The 22,247-nt window shown below is 35.4% G+C and overlaps 1 long non-coding RNA gene and 1 pseudogene across 2 annotated transcripts in view; one reads left to right on the top strand and one right to left on the bottom strand.

The window, feature by feature from the left end:
• LOC141569016 (uncharacterized) overlaps nucleotides 1-20,015 on the top strand; it is a 62,667-nt gene extending 42,652 nt beyond the window's left edge. Inside the window, exons 3-4 of one of the 2 annotated variants that reach the window (XR_012492412.2) lie at nucleotides 18,018-18,152; nucleotides 19,423-20,015. This is a non-coding gene — a long non-coding RNA (uncharacterized LOC141569016). Of the gene's footprint in view, nucleotides 1-18,017 lie in introns of both variants that reach the window. The other variant, XR_012492411.2, reaches the window with a different exon arrangement.
• On the bottom strand, nucleotides 1,138-7,061 carry LOC148756482 (large ribosomal subunit protein eL15 pseudogene; annotated as a pseudogene).
• Nucleotides 20,016-22,247: the final 2,232 nt, after the last annotated feature.

Here is a 22,247-nt window from a genome sequence, read left to right as displayed (position 1 = left end):
CAGTTCTGACTTGTCAAACACATGTAGCCACGTAACTTACCACCACAATTAAGATACGGAACAGTTCCATCACCCCAAAAAGTCCTTGTGTGTTCCTTTGTAGTCCATTCCAAACCCTAACCCTTAGCCTCTGGTAACTCTAATCTGATTTCTGTCCCTATAGTTTTGACTTTTCCAGAATGTCCTACAAATGGAATCATTGGAGCTTGGCTTCTCTCATTCAGCACAATATATTTGCGATTCATCCATGTCAGTGGATCAATAATTTGCTCCTTTTTATAGCTGAATATTATTCCATTATATGGCTGTACCATATGTATTTATCCATGTACCAGTTGATGGACATTTGGTTTGTTTCTTCTATAGGCATTTGCATACAGGTCTTTGTGCAAACATATTATTTTTATTTCTCTGGGTAAAATACCTAGGTGTGGGATTTCTAGGTCATATGATAAATGTATGTTTAATCATTTTAAACTGCCTGTTTTCCAAAGCAGCTGTACCATTTTTGCATTCCCCCCATCATGTATGCAAGTTTCAGTTGTTCTGTATCCTCTATAATTTTTGGCATTGTCAATTTGTTTATTTTTATTTTAGCCATTCTAATAGGTATATGGTGTGGTATTTCATTACAGTTTTAATTTTTCACATCCTTAATGGATACTGATGTTGAACTTTTTTCCATATGCTTACCATCTTTTCCTCTTACCTGGTGAAGTGTCTGTTCAAATCTTTTGCCCATTTTTACATTGGGTTGTTTTCATACTATTGAATGTGAGAGTTTTTTTATATATTCTGAATATAAATCTTTGATCAGATGTGTGTTTCGCAAATATTTTCTTTCAGTTATGTCCTCTCATTTCATTTTCTTAGTGTATCTTCAAGAGCAGAAGCTTTCATTTTAATGAGCCTAATTTGTCAATTTTTTCTTTTAAGGTTCATGCTTTTTGTGTCTTATCCATGAAATTTTGACTAACCTTAAGTCACAAATCTTTTCTCCTTTATTTTATTCTGGAAGGTTTATAGTTTTATGTTTACATTTAGATCTGTAATTCATTTCAAGTTCATTTTCATATACAGTACAAGGTACAGATCATGGTTCCTTTTTTTTTTTTTTTGCATATTGATGTCCAATCATTCCAGCACCATTTGTTGAAACAAACCTGTTCTTAACTGCCATTATATTGTATAAAATAACTCTTTTCCTCATTTTGTACCAAAGTCTGGTGAGTTGTGGGATATACAGGTGATACACTTGTACTGTTCTTTATAGTTTACAAAGTATTTTTGATTATATAATCTCATTTGACCCACAATCAACCCTGTGAGGTAGGAGTAAAAATCTTATTCCTCCTGGTTTACAAATGAAGAAACCCAGAAAAGCTAGCGATTAGCCAAAGCTTTTGGTGCTATTTTCAATAGATTATTGACCTTCATTGAACACTGAACTGCCTTTTCCAAGATCCAAGCTACTCCCATAAATCTGTCCAGTACTCAGGAGCACTGGAAACAAAAGTCAATACTCACGACTTAATTTTGAGCTTATTGGTCCTTGAAAACTGGAAAGGCTAAGAGATTTGGTGCAACTGGGATCAAAGAGGATGGTCATTTGGACTAACCATGAGAAGTGGTCATATGTCTCCACTCTGCTATGTGAACTGACCATGGTCATGCAAACTTCATTCTATAAAAATGTATTCGAAATCTCTTCTTTAGAATATTCCTGAGCTTTAAGAAGTAAAAACTGATTTGGTTTATGTTTTTGGTCATTTCTTCAGTCCACTAAGCACCCCACTTTTTCTGGGAAGCACACCCACATACCACATCATTGGAATGGGCTCTTGAGAGCCATTTTGCTACCCCCCGACTGCCTTCTTGGCGGTGGCTGTTTGCAGCGGAGGTGGAAAAGTTGCCCAGGTTGATGATTAGATTATTTATTTGGGGAATTTAGGATTGAACTGAAACAGATAATCAGTCTGCAGTTGACTGGAATTTTAACATGTGAATTGGAAGTTATATAGTGGTCATATTCTGCCTGTCAAGTGAATTGGAGGAGGAAAAAAAAAGCAGAGAAGCAGGAAGGGAGAAGTTGGGACTCAAGAAGCCTGCTTCACTGTTCTTGGTTCCAGATGTTTTCAGTGGCCTTGCTGTGTACCTGACCTTTGGTGCTGTGAAAGTACCTATCCTTTAAAAATTGTCCCCCCTTTTTTTTTTTCTTAAGCTAGCTCGAATAGATTTCTGTTACTTACAACCCAAGAGTTCTAACAAATACAATACAAGTAAATTAAGTTATCATGGAGTAGAAAGACATGGCCTTGAGCTGCCTTAAGGGGATTTAAAAAGAGAGATGACTTTTTGGGCAATGGGTACTATAACTGGGAGACAAAATTTCTCCCCTTTTATTCTTTATAAAATAAATTGCATGAAAGGTTTAGGACAGCTGAGTGAACATCTGCTGGTACAATGAAAACAAGGGAGAGAATTATCCAGGTTCAACTATCATTTGTTTCCAATCGGGAAGGAGCAGGGAGGAGAATCGATAAAAGAAACTGGGGTGAAAGGGAAGCCAGTGGAGGAAGAAAGGATAAGTCTGACATGGCACGGTGCCCAGAAAAATTTTATACAGTCACATTTGGAGACTCCTTTATCTTTGAATAAAAAAAAAAAGTGCTGATCAACTGCCAAGTATTATTTTGTTAATTAGATACTCTCGGTGAAATTAGCCTTCTGACACATTTCCAACCATTTCTGAAGCAGCCCGGCGGAAACCCTGACTCTGTCTTTACAACAGGATTAAATACTATAACGGCCTCGTGTTCTCTCCCTCACCCAGAGGCTCCGTCTCTCTGCCATGTTCCTGCCTTTGCCGTTTGCTGTGATGAGCAGAATCAATGATGCGTAGAGGCTGGTGGGACAATGGGGCTGATTCATGGTTTGAGAAAACGGAATTGTCACAGAGCAAGCACTGACCCTTCTTTTTGCTAGGGGCACTACAATGTTTAGCTGAAAGCATCTTGTTTGCATTCTTCCAACAGTGGATAAGCATCTAAATGGCAGGAGCAACGTGTTCCCAAGGTCCTTCAGGGCCCTTAAAACAATCCTGAGATATGCTGGCAGAGCTTATGCTCTTTGTAAACAGAGAGAGTTTATTCAAACAGCTGTTAATTTCATTAAGAAGCCTCATTTTAAGGTCCCAGAACAGGCATTTCTTCTTATGTCAGGATTATCTCTGAGTTTTATATTTGCATCTGCTCCTGGTAGCTTAGCTGGGATGTCAGGTGCTAAACTTACATTTGCATTGGTGTTTTGGTTTGGGTTTCAAAAAGAATTTACCTTTAGAGCAGACTAAATTTGACCAAAATAAATTTGATGGACAATTTAGGACTATTTATATACATTTTTATTGCTATCATATTGTACATAATATTTTGTGATCTTTTAAATTGAGCCCTATAATATGAAAATAATAATTTACCAACAAATTTTAATCTACAATATCACTTCTATATGAATGAAACATCATTTAACTAGTCCCTTGTTGTTAGACATTTAGATTGTTCTAAATTTTTCATAGCTATAAACCATGTTCCAGTAACAATTACTGTAGCCAAATCTTTGTACCTTTCCTTACTTTCATAGGAAAAACTATCCTGGGTTTTGGTTGCTGGGTCATAAAAGATGATATAGATATATAGATATATTTTGACTGTCCTAAATTGTTTATTTTACAAATATTACTCGTATTAGCGGTAACAGTGGAGCTGGAGAGTATTGCGACTTCTCCAAGCCGCACGGGGAGACCACCAATAGTATGGTGGAATTTGTGGCCCTTTCCAAGGCCACGGCTCTTGTGGCCTGCGGATGTCAGTCCTCGCATCTCCCTGTGCCTGGGGACTGGTTTGGTGATCCTTTGGGTGTCAGGATTCCGTGTGATAGCTTTATGGAACGGATCAATGAGGATAACTTCAAAGGATTTGTTAGTGGAATCTTCACCAACCCAGTAAGAATCCAGGACTCTCAGAGCCCCACAGTGGTGCCTTCAGCAACAGACTGAAGGCTTCGAGCAAACTTTAGTTGGTTAACACCGTGATGGACAGGCTTGCTGTAGGTCGCACCCTTAGGCACTGGGTGTTTGCGGCCACCACGGTTCACACAAATCCGATATATGACATCATACATCGTGCTTTATCGAGCCAGGTGGGGCTGGGGGCCCTGTGGAACGTAGAGCTGGCTGTACTGCCAGCAGCGCACCCTGAGAAGAACGCGCATTACATCAGACTGCTTCTTCCTCCATAGCTCCTAGATATACTTGTAAGAGCCCATCTTGAATTACCTGACGGCTGAGGACAGACAAAAAAAAAAAAAAAGCAAGAGATGTATATTTTTAGTGTTTTTGATTAGTACTGAGAAATTGCCCTCCATAGTACTATTTATACTTCCCTTAAATATGAGAGTGCTTTCCTTTACATACCCCTGGCTCTTCAGTCAAAACTTAATTTAGTTAATTTTCTTGGTTTTTCCATGTAAATGATCATATAATCTACAAATGATGACTTCTGGGTTTTGTTTCATTTACCAAATGGACAAAAGTTGAAAGAATTTATATTTCATTGTTGGTGAGACTATATTAATAGATAAATGGATGTTCTCAAGCCCTATGACATTAACTTAGAATGTTAAGACTAGTTCTAACTAAGAGTAGTAATGGCTGACATCCTTGTCTTGTTCCTGACTTTAATAGTAATGTCTTGAATATTTTGCAGTTAATATTGGCTTTTGGTTCTTTATTCTCTTTATTTCCTGTCTCCGACATTTTTCCTGCATGAGGCTCATTTTCTAATATTGGCATTCGTCATAGACTGGAGCCACAGGCAGCTCTGGCCTCGGTCAACATGGAGAGCACAAGAATATACCCTCCTTGTAACAAAATTCAGATGACATAGAGTTTCAAAAGTAAATAGCAGCCAAATTGCGCAATCCAGGGGGTAGGTACCATTTCATCATAATCTATCTGAAAAGCTGTGCATTCCCCAAAGAAAATTGTGTATTTTTGTACCAAGGAGATCATCTCTTGTTTTCGCCTGCACAAATAGTCCCCGAATTTTACCTTCCATATTAGAGACAATCTGTCTCTTGGGTTGTCATCAAAGGGTGGGCACATGCATGGCCCAAGCTAAGACAATCAAAATCTCTTTCCCTGTAATTTGAATATTGAGTTGGAAAATGAAAAAACCTACTGGAGTGTGTATATTCTAACAGCAGTACCATAAAGAGCCTACCATCGGTTGCTTCTCCCCAGCTCCTTAGGGCTCTGTGATTCCTGTTCTTTCTGACACCTGATTCCTTGCATTTGCAGTCAGAGTTTGTTGCTTGCCAACAAACAACCCCGAACACAAAACTATAAGTATGTATACAATATATTTTTTGTTTTTGTTTTACCATAAATGGATTATACTATATGTATTGTTCTGCAACTTGATTTTTTTCTCTTAATTGTATGTCTTGGCGATTTCTCCATGTCAATATATCTATTGATCTACTTCATCCTTTCAGATATCTTTCTCAATGTGTGTGTGTGTGTGTGTGTGTGTGTGTGTGTGTGTGTGTGTTTAAAAATGGGTCACTCTACACATATGTTTTGTTAGTTGCTTTTTAAATATGATAAGCTATCTTAATCATTTTTTTATTCTCATACATGGATCTAAGTTATAAGTTTTAACGGCTAATTCCTATTCAAATGTCTGAATATAAATTAATCTTCCTTAATGGTGGATATTTGGGTTGTTTACAACATTTTATTATTATTTAAAAAATGCAACAATGAACATTCTTGTACAGATACATATTTGTGCATTTGTTCAGTTTTTTCTTAGGATAAATGCCCAGGTATACACATTTCAATTTTTTAAGTAATTAATTTTTAATAAGTATATATGCGCATGGTACAAAGTTCAAACAAAACAAAAAGATTTAGAGTACCATGTGGAAGTTATACCAGGAAAGTAAGTTTGGTTTAACATTCAAAAACTAATCAACGTGGGGGGCCAGCCCGGTGGCTCAGGAGGTTGGAGCTCTGTGCTCCTGACTCCGAGGGCTGCTGGTTTGATTCTCACATGGGCCAGTGGGCTCTCAACCACAAGGTTGCTGGTTCAACACCTCGAGTCCCGCAAGGGATGGTGGGCTGCGCCCCCTGCAACTAGCAATGTCAACTGGACCTGGAGCTGAGCTGCACACAGCTAGGACTGAAAGGACAACAGCTTGAGGCTGAACGGCACCCACCACGGCTGGGATTGAGGGGACAACAACTTGACTTGGAAGAAGAGGCCTGGAGGCACAAACTGTTCCCCGGTGGAGTCCCGTTCCCCTTCCCCAATAAAATCTTAAAAAAACAAACAAAAAAAAACTAATCAGTGTAATTCACCATATTAACAGAATAAAGGAGAAAGATCATATAATCATCTCAGTAGATGAAAAAAAAAAGCATTAACAAATTCAAAATCATTTACGGTTAAAATAAACCTTATCAAGTTAGAAATGGAAACGAACTTCTTCAATCTGATATAGAGCATCTAAAACAAACTCAGCTGACATTGTACTTAACGGTGAACCATTTTCCCCTAAGAATGGAAGCAAACAAAGCAAGAATGTCTGTTCTTACCTCTTCTACTCAACATTGTACTTGAATTCCTAGCCATTATAATAAAGCAAGGGGAATAAAAGCATAAATGATTAGAACAGAAGTAAAACTATGGTTGTTTGCAGATGACATGATTGTGCATGTAGCAAACTCTATGGAATCTACCCCAAACAGCCCTACTAGAACTAATAAGTGAATTTAGCTAGGTCATAACACACAAGGCCAATATACACAAATCAGTTGGTTTTTATATACTACCAATAAGCAATTGCAAAGCAAATAAAAATAGCATTTATAATAGCATAAAAAATCATCTGGAGGAATAAATCTAATGAAAGATTTATTTAAATACAGTATCTTCTAACTGAAAACTATTGAGAGAAATTAAAGAAGACATAAATAAATAGAAAGATATGCCATTTTTATATATTGGAAGACTAAAGTTAAGATTTCAATTATATCTCTATATAAAACATATATATATTACATACATATAATATACATATATAATATATATATATATATATATATATATATATATATATATGATGCATCCCCAGTCAAAATCCAGCCAAGTTATTTTAAATGAATCTACTTTATATGAGGTCTGATGATTAAGTTAGCAAACTTATTGCAACGATGTTGCTAAACTTTTTTGATATCAGAAGGATTATTCATTATGAATTTGTACCACCTGGACAAACAGTTAACCAAGTTTACTATTTAGAAGTGCTGAAAAAACTGCATAAAAAAGTTAGACGACCTGCACTTTTCGCCAACAATTCATGGCTCTCGCATGACAACAATGCACCAGCTCACACAGCACTGTCTGTGAGGGAGTTTTTAGCCAGTAAACAAATAACTGTATTGGAACACCCTCCCTCCTCACCTGATCTGGCCCTCAATGACTTCTTTACCCAAAGATAAAGCAAATATTGAAAGGAAGACATTTTGATGACATTCAAGACATCAAGGGTAATGTGACGACAGCTCTGATGGCCATTCCAGAAAAAGAGTTCCAACATTGCTTTGAAGGGTGGACTAAGCACTGGCACCAGTGCATAGCTTCTCAAGGAGAGTACTTCGAAGGTGACTGTAGTGATATTCAGCAATGAGGTGTGTAGCACTTTTTCTTGGATGAGTTCGCAAACATAATTGTCCTACCTCGTATGATTCTATGCCAAAAAAGTTTGAAAATCTTGATGAAGAAAAATCATTCTTCAAAATGACTCAAGGATAAGATGAAAACCTAAAACACCAACGATCACAACAGAAACTGAAAACATTATCAAAGAATTATTCAAAAAATTGCTAATGTACAGATAGCTTCATGAAAAAATTTTCACCTTCAAGGAATTGACCATTTCTATGTTATCCTTTTTTTAATTTTCAAGTATAAAGAAATGTACAAATTGCATTGTCTTTTTATTACTGATTTGTAGACGTTCTTAATATATTATGAATATCCATATATTAAGGTACAACCCTGTAGTAGAATGTTTTCAACTGCAATGGGTGTGATTTCTCCAAACATTTGAAAGAAGTCAATCCGAGAGAATGGATTGGACACATAGGAAGAAGCACTGACAAGAGGCTGAAAGAGCGTATCCTGGAAAAATTCACATCTCTGTTTCCAGTCCTTCACTCCTACACTTTCTATGGTTGGTATATGAGCCAATACATTCCTCTTTTTGCCTCAGCTGCTTTCATTTATATTTGTCCCTTGCAACCAGAAGAGTATTAATGTAATAATTATTAAAAATATACAGTCCCAGGTGACATCTTGTCTGATATCTTGTCTGCAGCCTTATGGGAGACCCCAAGCCAGAACTGCCCAGCCAAACTGCTTTTAAATTCCTGATTCACAGAAACTATAAGATATTATAATAATGTTTCTTGTTTTAAAAAATGATGTAGAAGTTTATTGACAAAGAAAAGTAGTTATGATATATTGTGAATTGAAAAAGCAGATTATAAAACAGCATATGTAGTATGATTGAGTTTTTATAAAAGTAAGCAATATATGCAAATGTAACTATATAACTACAATTTAAAAATTATGGGAAGATAGATACCAAAATGGAAAAAGTAACTACCTCTGTGTGGGAAGATTTATTTTCATGTTGCTTGTCTTTGTTTGTTTGTTTCCTGATTATTCTGTAATGAATAAAAGAGAAATTTTTTTTTAGAAAAAAATAATACTCAGTGTTTGTAAGAACGAGTGAAGCCACCGACACTACCTTTCTAAAAAGTGACTTGTACGTTAAAAGCCTTAAGAAAAACCTGCTTACCTTTTGGCCTAATAATCCTAATGCTAATCTTTGGTTTAGAATAAAATATTTCCTATCTTAAGGAAATAACTAGGTCAATGATGCAAAGATTTATGATTAAAAAATTTCATCATGTTCTATATAATAATGAAATATTAGAAATAACCTGAATGCTCATTAAAAGAAAAATTATAATTCCAACCCAGAGCATTTTTGGCTACGACTGAGGAATGCTGCTGGCATTAGTGCCCAGGGACCAGGGATGTGACACATCCTTCATAAAACAGTACTGTCCCAACTTCCATTTCTGGAAAGAGGGAGTAGATGTACTTTTCCCTATTATTTCTAAGTACAACTACAGACCTTGAATGTTGTGAACAAACATAAGAAATACTTCCAAACTCATTATTTGTGGCTAGCATTACCCTGATGACAAAGCAAGACAGACACTACAATAAATAACAAACTGCAGACCAGTATCCCTTATGAATATTGGTGCAGACATCCTCAACAAGATACTAGCAAATCAAATTCAGAATCATATTAAAAAGATTACACACCATGACCTACTGGGATTTATTCCTGGAAGGCAAGGATGGTTCAATGAATAAAAATCAGTAATGTAATACAGCAATTTTTAGAATGAAAGGAAAAAAACTACATGATCATCTCAATTGATGTAGAAAAAGCATTTGACAAAATTCAATATCCTTTCATGATAAAAACACTCAATAAATTATAAATGGAAGAAAACTTCCTCAACATGATAAAGGCCATGTATGAAAAACCCACAACTTATATACACAATGGTAAAACACTGAACACTTTTCCCTTAAGACCAGGAACAAGACAAGGTTGCCTGCTTTCACCACATGTATTTCAACGCAGTATCCAAAGTCCTAGACAGAGCAATTAGACTAGAAATGGGAGGAGAAGGAGGAGGAATCCAAAGTAGAAAGGAAGAAGTAAAAGTATCTCTGTTTGTAGATGACATGATCTTATACCGTGTTTCCCCAAAAATAAGACCTAGCCGGACAATCAGCTCTAATGTGTCTTTTGGAGCAAAATTCAATATAAGACCTGGTCTTATATTGTATAATATAATATAATTATATATATATTTAATATAATATATATAATTAATATATATAATTAATATATAATTAATATATAATTATACATATTAATTATATTATATTACATTATATTATACTGGATCTTTATAATATAACATAATATAATATAATATATCAGACTGGGTCTTATTAATCTTTGCTCCAAAAGACACATTAGAGCTGATTGTCCGGCTAGGTCCTATTTTCGGGGAAACACAGTATGTAGAAAACCCTAAGGATTTTACATACACACACAGACACACACACACAGACACACACACACCCCTGTTAAAGTTAAACTCAGCAAAGTTACAGGATAAAAAGTCAACACACAAAAACCAGTTGCATTTCTATACACTAACAGTGAGCAATCCAAAAAGAAAATTAAGAAAACAATTCCATTTATAATACCATCAAAAAGCATAAAATACTTAGGAATCAGTTTAACCAGGGAGGTGAAAGATTTGTATTACTGAAAATCACAAAACGTTGCTGTAAGAAATTAAAGAGGACCTAAGTAAGTGAAGAGACATCTTGTGTTCATGGATTAGAAGATTTAACATTGTTAAGTTTTAACATTGACAATATTAAAATTCAGTACAAATTCAATACAATCCTTATCAAAAGTTTAATGGCTTTTTTTTTTTTTTTAAGAAATAGAAAGACTCATCCTAAAATTCATGTGGAATCTTAAGGAACCCCAAGTAGCCAAAAAAGGAAGATTTGCAGTTCTAAATTTCAAAAATTACTACAAAGCCACGGTAATCAAAATCTTGAGATACAGACATAAGGGCAGACATAGAGACCAATAGAACAGAAGAGAGAGCCCAGAAATAAACCTTTGCATATATGGTCAATTGATTTTCAATGTGGTTGCCAAGATCATTCAATGAGGAAAGGACGATCTTTTCAATAAATGGTTCTGGGAAAACTGCAAGATTAAGTTGGACCCTTACTATATACAAAAATCAACTCAAAATAGTTTACAAACCTATTTTGAATTGGGAGTTTTTAAATTATTAATTCAATACCCTTAATAGTTATAGGGCTATTTGGATTACCTGTTTCATATTGGAGTAGTTTGTAGTAGTTTTCAAGGAACTGGTTCATGTTCATATAAGCTGTCAAATTTGTGTGTAGAGTCTTTCATAATATTCCCTTATAATCTTTTTGATGTCTGCAGGGTCAGAAATTATATCCCCTTTTCCATTCCTAATTGGAAGTTTGAAAACTTACAAAAGTGTATTTCCAGGCCCAGTTGGAAATCAAATATTTAAAAAGAAACTTAACACCAATTCTACATAGTCTCTTCCAGTAAATAGAAGAGAAGGAAACACTTGCAAATTCATTTTATGAAACTAGTATTATCCTGATACTAAAACCAGAAAAGACAGTACAAAAAAAGAAAACTATAGACCAATATCCTTCATGAATACATACACAAAAATCTTCAACAAAATAGTAGTAAATAGAATTCAGCAACATATAAAAACAATTATACAGCATTAAAAGTGGAATTTATTCCAGGGATACAAGGCTGTTTCAACATGTGAAAATCAATCAATGTAATCTTTATTAGCAGGTTTTAGAAGAAAACTCACATAATCATAATAATTGCTGCAGAAAAATCATTTTACAAAATCCAATACCATTTCACGATAAAAGCTGTCACAAAAATAGGAATAGAGGAGAATTTTTTCAACTTGATAAAGAACATCTGCAAAAAGCCTATAGCAAACATGGAAAGTCTGAAAATGCTTTCTTCCAAAAATTGGGAACAAGTCAAGGATATCTGCTCTTATCACTCTTAGTCAACATAGTGCTGGAAGTGCAATAGGCAAGAAAAAGAAGTAAAAGGCATATAGATCATAAAGGAAAACATAAAAATCTCCCTGGTTCAGATGATATGGTTGTCTATAGAAAATCCCAAGGAATCTTAAAAAAAAAAAAAAAAACCCTCCTGGAACTAATCAGTGTGACTTTAGCAAAATTGCAAGATAAGTGATAAACATAACAAAAAAAAACCACTATTGTTTTTCCATATACTAGCAATGAACACGTAGTCACTAAATTAAAAATACAGTGCATTCTTAATCACTCAAAAAACATGAAATACTTAGGTCTAAATCTAACAAAATGTGTTCAGAACCTTACATACTGAAATCTACAAATTGCTGAAGGAGAAAATACCTAAAGAAAAGGAGAGACATGTGATGTTCATTAATTGGAAGAATCAACACAGAAAAGATGTTAATTCTCTCTAAATTGATGTACAGGCTTAATACAATTACTATTAAAATCCCTTTAACTGTTTTTTGTCGATGTTGACAAGATTTTTCGACAATTTATATGGAAAGGCAAAAGAACTAGAAGAACTAAAACAATCTTGAAAATATAGATGAAGTAGGAGGAATCCCTCTTGTCAACGTTAAGTTTCATCATATAGCTATAGTCATCAAGTCTGCGTAGTATCGATGGATTGGCATCAATGGGACAGAATAAAAAACCCAGAAATAGACCCACATAATTATGCCCAATTGACTTTTGACAAAGGTGTAAAAAACAATTTAGAAAGAAAAATAGCCTTTTCAGTAAATGGTGCTGGAACAATTGGACATCCACAGTTTAAAAAAAAAATCTCAACCTAAGCCTTACACCTTATACAAAAATTAACTTGAAGTGTATCACAGGATTAAGTGTAAAACAATAGTAATTTCAGAAAAAAAACAGAAAATCTTTGGGATCTAGGGGTAAGCAAAGGTCTTAGGCTTGACACCAAGTACACATTTTAAAAACGAGAAAATTGATAAATTGGACTTCATCAAAATTAAAAATTTTTGCTCTGTGAAAGACCCTGTTAAAAGCATGAAAAGACAAGCTACAGACTGTGAGAAAATATTTGCAAACCACATATCCAACAAAGGATTCGTGTCTAGAATATATAAAGAAGTCTTAAAACTCAATAGTAAAAAAACAAACAAACCAATTAGAAAGTAGGCAAAAGACATGAGGAACCATTTTACTGAAGAGGATACACAGATGGCAAATAATCACATGAAAAGATGTTCAACATCATCAGCCATTAGGTAATTGCAAATTAAAACCATAGTGAGATATCACTACAAACTTATAAAAATGGCTATTACCAAAACTAGTGACAACACCAAATTCTGGCAAGGATTTGGAGAAACTGGATTGCTCATACATTGCTAGTAGGAATGTAAAATAGTAGAGCCACTCTGGAACAGTCTTGCAGCATATATATATATATATATATATATATATATATATATATACATACATACATACATACATACATACATATGTATACACACTATATATATACACATACATATATATGTATATGAAAATATATGTATATGTACATATATGCTATATATATGTATATTTACATATACATATATATAGCATATATGTGTGTGTATATAGCATAAACGTGTATATATGTATATCATATATATACCATATATATCATATACATATATATGATGTGTGTATGTGTGTGTGTATATATATATATATATATATATATATATATATATATATATATATATATCTTGTTTCCCCGAAAATAAGACCTACCCGGACAATCAGCTCTAATGTGTCTTTTGGAGCAAAAATTAATATGAGACCTGGTGTTATTTTACTATAATATAAGACCAGGTCTTATATCATATATAATATAATATAATATAATATAATATAATATAATATAATATAATATAATACCGGGTCTTCTATTAATTTTTGCTCCAAAAGACGCATTAGAGCTAATTGTCCTGTTAGGTCTTATTTTAGGGGAAACACAGTATATATATATCTCCAAACATGCAACTGCCATGTGATCCAGCAGTTGTACTCCTGGGCGTTTATACCGGAGAAATGAAAACTTAGGTTCACACAAAAACATGTACACAAATGTTCATAGCAGATTAATTCATAATTGTACCAAACTGGAAACAACCAGATGCCCTTTAACAGGTGAATCATTAAACTGTGGTATATCCATACTGTAGAGTAGTGCTCAGCAATAAAAAGGAATAAAGTATGGAATACACATAATCGAGATCAATCTCCATATAATTATGCTGAGTGGGGGGAAAAAGCCAATCTCAAAAGGACTGGCTTACTCCATTTATATAACATTCTTAAACTGACAAAGTTCTAGAAATGAGGAAGGGGATGGGTAGGAGGAAAGTAGATGTGACTGGCTATAGAAGGGCAAGGTGGGGGAGCCTCCTGTTGATGGAAATGTTCTGTATGTTAATTGTATCAATCTCAATAGCTGTGATCTTGTACTATAGTTTTGCAAGATGTTACCTGTGGGGTAGGGTACCAGGGTAGAAAGGATCTATTATTTCTTACAACCAACTGTATGTCAGTCTACAATTATCTCAAAATAAAAAGTTCAATTCAAAAAATTAAAAAAAGGATTGTCCCATCCAAAATGCCAATAGTCACCCTGTAAGAAACACAAATACAATGGACTATTTGTTAACCATTAAAAGATCATGCTTTTGAAGACTATTTAATGACATGGGAAAATGTTGATTTTTTTTTTAACCTTTGGGTAAAAAGTGTTAAGATTCAAAATTGCATTTAAATTAAGATCCTGATTTTATCAAAAATATTTACTTACGTATATGCAAAAAATTGAAAGTATATGTATAATTTTTTCACTGTGTTATATCTGAATTATGGGATTACTTGTGATTTTCCTTTTTTTCATAACTTCTGCATTTTCCCAATTTTTTGTCATGGCATAAATCATCAATACATGAAACAAATATCTAATGAGAAGGAAAAGGAAATCTCACAAATAAGCAGGCTGTGGTTTGTGGGGCATACGGGCCTTCTGCCCTAAGTTATGTTCCATCTCATCTGTCAGTGCTCACAGTAACCTGTTTGCAGTCCTAGAAGATGCATATGTATTTAAAATAAACTCCAATTTTACAAAGAAGACATTTGGAACTAAATTTGACATAATTTTAAATATGCATGTATCAAAAGTGATTTTAGGGAAAAGAATATTATTTTGTTTAAGTACTGTATACTGGAATCCAGGAGGAAATCATAAATTCTAGATATGCAGTCATATTCTACTTAGTATAGAGTTATTGTACTAATTTTTTTTTTTAACGAATCTGATGTGAGTTGCAAATGCTCTCAAAGATGCACAGTGAGACGATAGAAATTTCTTCCTGCTGGTGTACTGGTGGAGGGGGTATCAGTTTGTGCTCCCAAACCCTTACTGCAAACAGGGAAACTGTTTTTGTTTGCTGGCTTGTTTTTATACACATGGGAATTCTGTACATTATTTTGTTTGGGAAAATAAGCTTTGGGGAAAAAAAGTATGAAAACCACGATTTAGGGTATGTCTTGATATAACTTAGCATTAGTGGTTTTTCCGGACCATCATTTTGAGACCTGAAATTCAATCTTCTTTTCTCTGTACAGTCAATATGGTTGGGGAAAACAGTGTGCTGTTGAAGAGAGTAGGGAGAGTTCTGTTTGGAAGATGAAGGTTACTGGTTTGTGGTCTTACACAAAGACAATATAAGCAAGCAGCCCCATAGCAAACAGAACAGACTAGCTTCAAGATATTCAGAACCTTCTAGTCCAGATTCTCTTCCCAATCTTACAGCCTATATACTGGGGCTGCCAAAAAAAGTGTATACACATGACTTGTATTCATCTTATGTTATCGGTATATATTGAGTATTACAATTTTAATGCAGTTTTTTCCATTCTTAAAATACGTATACATTTTTTTGGCACACTCTGTTTTTTTCCCTTCCCCACTCTGCAACCCTCCATCAACCGTCCCCGTCCCCTCAGACACAAACATTCCTTTTCAGCTATTCTTGTTCCATTTTTTATTCCCAGAACTTGCCTTCCACATTTATAACTCCATACCTTTGCTCAAACCATTCTTTCTACCTACATTGTCCTTCCCCCCCGCCCCCCCGATTTGTACTGCCCAGTCTGATAGCACTAGCCACATGGGCTATTAAGTACTTGAAATGTGGCTAGTGTGGATTTGGATATTCTGTACGTGTAAACTGGACACTGGATTTCAAAGAGTAGGAAAAAAAGATAAAATCAATTTCAACTTTTCCTTTTTAAAATGTGGCTACTACAAAATTTTAAATTACAGTACATTCATGTTTCATATTGTATGTCTATTGGACAGGGCTGCCCTAGATCCAGGAAGTTTTTCCCCTTATAGAATTGACCTTAAGGACGTGTTGACTCAGCATTTGTGAATCCAAGTGTTTTAATCAGAATTATACTAACTTCATTGAATTTTTAGGGGAAATGTATTTATTAGCAGAGTTAAACCACTTCCATTTTTTCTATTTTCATTTTTATTTTAATTGAATTATTTTCCTTGGAATTGGTTCTTTCCTCTAATAATTTTACAAAGCAAATTTGACATATTTATCAGGTTTTTTGTTGTTGTTGTTGCCTCTCTTCTATGGTTTCTATCACTGTGAGTATCCTTTTGTGGTCATGATTTTGACTACAAGCAATTTTCCTGGGTCAAATTTGGCAGATAAAACATTTACTGTGTGAAGTTTCAGCCATTGCCATTTACATGCTGTGCAAATCATTTCTACTAGTAATATTCATTTTAATTGGATAAAAGACCCATTGCTTATATTAATTTTTAAATTTATCCATAAGAAAATTGCAGGCTGATCTCAAATAATTCAGGATAATTCTATTATCCAAGATTGCTTAACTATACGCTTGTCCAGTTTCCTCATAACTTATGATCACTCATTGTCTTTGGTGAGGCAAAGATCAAAGGGTAGTGTCAAAATATTCTTAAGGAATTATTGTTATTCTTTTAGGTTTAATAATGGTATTGTGATTACGTTTTTAAAAGATTTTTTTAAAAAGAGATACATCCTAAACTATGAATAGTGAAGTAATGTGATATCTAGCATGTGCTTCAAAATAATGAGGGGGAATGAGTGGGAGTATAGATGAAACAAGATTAGCCGTGAGTTTATGAGGTTTCATTATATCATCCTGTCTACTTTTGTATATATTTGAAAATGTCCATATTAAAAAGATAAAATAATAATAGCATTATGATTTGTTAAAAGTCTTCAAGAGCAAAAGGCAAGGGTCAAAATGTGTTTTCTTTTTTTTCTTCTTGGTCCTTACCTTTGTACACAGCTACAAAAATGTAACCCAAACTCCCTACTATATTCTCAAGGTCCTGCATTATCTGATTCCTACCTGGCTCTCTGATCTTGTCGCCTGCTTTTTCCTCTGCTGAGTTATTCAGGGAATAAAATAGAAGTGGTGTCCCCTGGACCAGTGCAGTCAAGAAGACTCCTTCCTTACCATCATTTCACTCCATCCACCTGGACATTCTTTCATTTCCTGGAACACAGCAAGCATTTTCCTGCCTTGGGGACTTTGCACTTGTTCTTCCTTAATCTGGAATCCCTTGGCTACTCAAACCTCAGTTTAAATGTCACTCGCTCCTCAGAAATGTCTTCTCTTACCACACTCACTAAGGTAGTCCCTCCTGTTTTTCTCCACCTCAGTGCTGTTTATTGCTTCATAGCTTTGTCACCTTCTTTCCCTGTGTCTTCTGCCAGAATATAAACTACATGCGCTCCGGGATTCTGTTTGTTTTGCTCATTGTGTATACTCAGCACACAGCACAGGGTCTGGTACGTAGAAGACACTCAATAAATATTTGTTGAATCAACTAATTAAAATTCTAGCCATTTTTAAAGGTCTGCTTTAAATTACTTCCTTCATAAAGCCTTCTTTAAATCCTCTAAGTGAGAATTAATCTTTTACTCTACTAGGTATACAGACATAAAAGGGAAGAAAGTTTGTTTTACCCTGTGCCTGGTCTACTGTGGTGACACCTAGAATGAACGTGATAAATCTTTTTATATTGTTTCTTTGTTAGCACTTTAAAATTATTTTTCTATTTTTTTTAAGGTTCCAGATTACAGGCACTAATCATCAGAGAAATGCAAATTAAAACCACAGTGAGATATCACCTCACACCTCTCAGAATGGTTACCATCAATATATCAACAAAGAACAAGTGTTGGCGAAGATGCGGAGAAAAAGGTAGCCCATGTACTGTTGGTGGGATTGCAAATTGGTGCAGCCACTATGGAAAACAGTTTGGAAGTTCCTCAAAAAATTAAAAATAAAACTACCTATGACCCAGCAATTCCACTTCTGGGTAATTATCTGAATAAATCCAAAATACTAATTTGAAAAGATATATGCATCCCTATGTTAGATGCAGCACTATTTACAATAGCCAAGATATGGAAGCAACCTAAGTGCTGATCAATAGAAGACTGGATAAAGAAGATGTGGTACAATGGAAGATGTATACAAGGACCTAGAGGGTATTATGCTAAGTGAAATAAGTCAGACTGAGAAAGACAAATACCATATAATTTCACTTATATGTGGAATCTAAAGAACAAAATAAACAAACAAAACAGAAACAGACTCACAGATACAGAGAACAAACTGAGGGTTGCCAGAGGGGAGGTGGGTTGGCCATCTGGGTGAAAAAGGTGAAGGGTTTAAGAAATACAAATTGGGGCCTGCCCACTGGCTCAGGTGATTGGAGCTCCATGCTCCTAATGCCGAAGGCTGAAGGTTGGATTCCCACAAGAGCCAGAGGGCTCTCAAGCACAAGGTTACCTGCTCAATTCCTCGACACCTGTAAGGAAAGGTGGGCTCTGCCCCCTGCCACTAAGATTGAACACAGCACCTTGAGCTGAGCTGCCACTGAGCTCCCAGATGGCTCAGTTGGTTGGAGTGCGTCCTCTCAACCACAAGGTTGCTGGTTCGACTCCGGCAAGGGATGGTGGGCTGCACCCCCTGCAACTAACAACAGAAACTGGAATTGGAGCTGAGCTGCGCCCTCCACAACTACGACTGAAAGCACAACAACTTGACTTGGAAAAAATCCTGGAAGTACACACTGTTCCCCAATAAAGTCTTGTTCCCCTTGCCCAGTAAAATCATACAAAAAAAAAAAAAAGAAATACAAATTGGTTGTTACAAAATTGTCACAGGCATGTAAAATATAGCATAAAGAATATAGTCAATAATATTGCAACAACTATGTATAGTGCCAGGTGGATACTAGACTAACGAGGGGGGAATCACTGAATAAATTATATAAATGTCGAACCACTATGCTGTACACCTGAAACTAATATAAAATAATATTGAATGTCAACTGTAATGGAAAAAAGTAAATAAATAATTTTAAAAAAAGGTTTCAGATTACAAAGTGCGGCTTCTAAATATTTCTTCTATGTCCAGTCTGAGAGTTTCACCTCTTTTCATAGTTTTTCATTTGTTTCTCTAGCCTCCCAATGTTCGTGACGTATGAAGAAGTCATGATGCTGAGATGAAGAATGACTGGTTTAGTTGAGCTTGCCCTCATTGAACTCATTGACAGGTCCATGCTTTGGGGAAATGCAGGTACACAAATTAATTAGCTAAAATCTCCTGGAGTTAAGTCTCTTACCAGTTGAGTGATGGTTCTCTTTCATATGGGACTTTGACACACATAACTTGTATGCCTGAAAGCTACCTTCTCACCATTTACTAATTGCTTTGTATCAAATATGCACACACAACAATGTATGTTTGTCTATAAACAGAGGACGGTTTAATTCTCAAAATAATGTTTTAACATGTGTGCTCAATTGTAAAAAAAAAGATTTTTGCTCTGGAGCTACTTTTAGAAAAAATTTTGTCCTCTCCCCAATAGCAATATTTTTGGAGTGTTTCTTCCAGTCAGCTCATTTGTAGAATTGTTTAAACTAACACTAATTTTACTGCAGCAATTGAAACAAATGTTTCCATTTTGAAAATGTCTGCTGGAAAAATAAAGATTTGCAATTCAAATGAATGGAGAGATTGTTAGATTGTGGTAGTAAATGGATTTTTATTTTTGTTGTTGTTTGTGTTTTTTCCGAGTTTTGGTTTTTATTTGTTTTTGTGAACCTTTGCTGACATTATTTATAGCAAGCAACAATTCGTAACAAAAAACTGGATAAGTCAAACTTAATTTCCCTTTCTACCTAAAATAGATGTTTATACTTAGTTTTTTTCAAGAATCATCCAAAATATTCATTTTTAAATGTTTCCTGGACGGATCTAGTAGGTTCTGTATAAGTCCTTACGAATTATGATTGATAGCATAGATGTCTTAATTCTCCATTCTCTATAGACAAGTGTTTATTAAGATAGATCTATCGTTTTAGCAACTGAAAAGAAAGTATACAGAAAGAACACATGGTTCCATATAAAGTCAAGCACCCAACAATTTTCTGTTCAGAAAAAATTGTAATCAAGGAAGAAAGTTTTTACATATTCCTCCAAAGAGATTGCTATAGAAATAAATCCATTTTTAAGGATTGCTATAGAAATAAAACCCGATCTCAATTTAGTATATAATTACGTAATACAAATTTTAAAGGATTCTAAATATATGAATCTATGAGCTCAAGGTTTATAGGGGTTAGTGCTACCTATTAGTATCATATCAGTGTTTATCGATGTGATTCTGATCTCTTTCTGGGCAATTTTGTTGGCTTTTAGAACATTCATTTTAAAAAATAAAGAACAGATTTACTCAGCTGATTAAATATCAAATAGTGTGGTATCAGGCAATAATAAATATTTTAAAAGGCAAAAATGAACCAAAGGTAGATTCTCAGGACAAGGTATGTGATTTCATGTTCATCAACTTACTGGACGTTACACGGACTAAATCTCTGTGCCTCGTGTTCTCATCAAACTAGAGAAGCCCAGAACTGCAAATCTGGAAAATACCTTCCAGAGATCATTTGATTTCCTTCCCTGCCTTCATGAAGGGGAAAACCCAAACTCTCCATGCAATTCGCTCATGTCCCTCTTGATCACCAAGGATAGAGACAACTTTTCTTGATGAAAAAAACCTTGTTTTGCTATCAAGCTACAGTAATGGTTACATGAGTTACCCAGTAAGGCAATCTACTTCACACATGTAGCATCTCCTCTCTAATTCTCACAAAAGCCTTACAAGTTAGTTAGTTATTAAGTCTATTTCATAGAGAGGCCCAGGCCAGAGAGAGTAATTTAGCCAATGTCACATTTCTGGTAAGTGGCTGATCCAGGATTATATCTTTCATTAACTCAGCTGCTTCTCAAAGGCAGTGTATGTAGGTTGGTGCAAAAGTAATTGCAGCTTTTGCAGTTATTTTTAACCTTTTAAACTGCAATTACTTTTGCACCAACCTAATATTTACTTGCATAAAGGGAATAAAATCCATGAACATAACCCTAAACCTGTGTTTCAGGAAGAGTTTCCTTGGGCAATACAAATTAATGATGAGACAATCACACTACAGTAGATAGCTCTTATTGAAAGAATATTCCATATTGAATGATTCGAAACCTCCAATCTGGCCTCTTTTTAATTAAATGTCTGTGTGGAATAAATTGACTACAAATCCCCAAGACTTCTTTGTCATCAGTATTTCAACCTATAATTTAGCACACACACTCACAAGCCATGTAGGGATAAAGTTCCAGACCTTTCTTTGGGAGACAGTTTTGAGACTTCCAGAGTCGTGTGTGTGTGTGTGTGTGTGTGTCTAAAAAAAGAATAGCTGAATCACATCTAAAAGCGAATGCTCCCAATTAAAAATCTGTAATAAAAATGAAGACAATTAGGCATTCCATCAGATTTAATCTCAACAGCTCTTCATCCCAAACCAACACAACAAACTCCCACCCCCGGCCCCAAGCTGGGAAATAAACCCAAAGGCCGGAGATAGAACGGGCGACAGCTTGGCTCAGGCTCCGCTTTATTCTGAAGCCTATGGGGGTTGGCGTGTGTGTGTGGGGGGGTGAATGGGGAGCCAGAATCCACGGATGCCAACGGGTACCGCAATTAGCCGGGGGAAGGCGGGAGAGCGCGTTTGTCGGCAAAAGCAGGACTGGGAGGTGAACGGAGACGGAGTTCGCGAGGAGCCAGAACAGTCAGATGAGGGTCTAGGAAAAGGAGCGCCTTTTTTCCAAGGTTACACAGACGTACAAGGCGCGAGGAGGGGCGCCTCGTGCGCAAACTCGCTCGCCGATCTCTGGGTACCGCCAAGCCGCACCAGCCGCCCGCCCGCTAAGCCGAAGGCCGGTGCGGCT

Source organism: Rhinolophus sinicus, chromosome 12 (genome assembly GCF_057876585.1).
Source record: "Rhinolophus sinicus isolate RSI-liver-muscle chromosome 12, RSI-T2T, whole genome shotgun sequence".
NCBI lineage: Eukaryota > Metazoa > Chordata > Mammalia > Chiroptera > Rhinolophidae > Rhinolophus > Rhinolophus sinicus.
The sequence above is the reverse complement of the archived record's forward strand: the minus strand, read 5'-3'. Positions and strand labels throughout refer to the sequence as shown.